We start from the raw sequence: 1949 nt of genomic DNA, 5'->3' as shown, positions 1-1949 counted from the left end.
GGTCCCGGCACAGTCACGCGAGGGGGGAGGGGAGTCGGGGCGGGGCTGTTAAAGGGCCGGTCTCTGCGGGGCGTGGAGCTGGGGTGGAGAGAGAGGAGCCGCCGAAGTCGCGAGTGACCGACTGCATCGGGGTAGGGGGAGGGAGAGGGCGGTGCAAAGGGCCCAGGTTTGCGTGCGGAGCGAGGCTTCTGCCTGCGAGCGGGCGCCCGCGTGTGTCCACATTATTGGTGCACGCCTGTGGCAGGACACGCAGCCCTGGCGCCGCCCGGCACGCCTGGCTGGCTGCCTCGGACGCTGTCCCCACCCCTGCCGAGCCCTCTCGATGTAGAATGTCTAGGAAGAAGAACCGTATTTGAGTGTCTAGCTCAACCTGTCCCCAACTAACCATCACCCACCATCTCAGATGTGCTCCCCAACCTAGCGAATGGCACCGCCATACGTCGGCTGGTGCAGGCCAGAAAACTACCTCATCCCGCCCCCTCACCTCCCACTCCAGTCAGATGCCACCTAAGGCAGAGCACAAATATTTGCCAAGTGCCTACTATGTGCCAGGCACTGTTCTGAGGCGCAAGTGATTCGTGTAGAAATGAACAAAACTGAAAAGGCTCCTGCTTTCACGGAGCTTTCCTGGAGTCCTGCCAGAGGAAGACAGGCGACACGAGACAAACGCGGACGTCAGAGGGTCGAAAGTGCTACAAGAAAGTAAAGCAGGGCCCACCCCGTGGCTCACTCGGGAGAGTGCGGTGCTGGGAGCGCAGCNAAAAGAAAAGAAAAGAAATAAAGCAGAGAAAGGGTGAGGATTACGTGGAGACAGATTGTGATTCAAAATGGGGTGGCCAGGGAAGATCTCAATGAGAAGATGACACTGAGCAGAGAGGCAGGAGGGTGGAATGGAGAATCAAGGCCTGCAGATACCTGGATGAAGAGTGCACCTGCACAGGGAACAGGAAGTTCGAAGGCCTTGCACAGTGGTTCTTGAGGGAGAGAGCAGTACCAGAGGCACTGGAAATATGCAGGGGTCGTGACTGGGGAGTTCTCCTGGCATTTAGTGCTCTGGGGGATAGCATGCCCATGGGGACAGCCCTGCCTGTGGTGCAGGGAGCACCCCACTGAGAAAATGGGACTTCCTGTCCGTGAGATGGAGACATTGCTGGGGTCCGAGCAAAACAAGTTCACTCTGGCTAGTGTGTTGAGAATAGATGGAAGGGGCACGGACACCTTTCTCCACTCTGATGTCTGTCCAGCTCCACCGCCTCCCCCTCATCCCAGCCCCCATCATTGCTCCCTAGAGTTCTAGCCTTCCAACCAGGTTCCCATTTGCCTTTTGCCCCTTCCAATTCCATCTTCACCCTGTGGCACCCAGAGTGGTCTTTTCAAAAATGCAGATAGGAACCAGAGTCTTTAGCAGAACCTACCAGGTCTGCCCACCTCTACGTCTAATGTCCCTTACTTTGAGTCTCAGATAAAATATCACTTCCTCTGGGATTCCTTCCTGGATCTTCTCCACAGCAGATCAGATTTCTCCTGGTCTCTGTTTCCAGCACTTCTCCATGGTAATTCTCAGGACATTTGACCCTTGCTATGACCTTGACCCAAACTGCTACTTCTTTCTCTACAGCCTAGCATGGAAAATCAACCATAGGAAATTGATCTGATAAACCAAGTCCTGGCAAGATATTAATAATTGGTAAAGGAGTTAGACACAGCTGTATTATAGACAGGGCACATGGCAAAGTGATGTTGAACCCAAAGTGCTGCTGCTATCGTGGTGGAATTTAGGCAACAGAATAGGCAGGAGACGAGGTGGGTATTGCTGGGCATCTCAGCATCTGTCCAATCACCCCACCTTCTGCATCTCTGACTCAGCCTGAGGAGCTTCACGGTACCCAAGAGGGAGAGGTCTGTCCTTCAATCCTAGTTGAAAGTAGAGCCACAGAGAGCAGAATGAG

The sequence above is a fragment of the Galeopterus variegatus genome, unplaced genomic scaffold (assembly GCF_000696425.1).
Source record: "Galeopterus variegatus unplaced genomic scaffold, G_variegatus-3.0.2 Scaffold522, whole genome shotgun sequence".
Classification (NCBI taxonomy): Eukaryota; Metazoa; Chordata; class Mammalia; order Dermoptera; family Cynocephalidae; genus Galeopterus; species Galeopterus variegatus.
Note: the sequence above shows the minus strand (reverse complement) of the source record.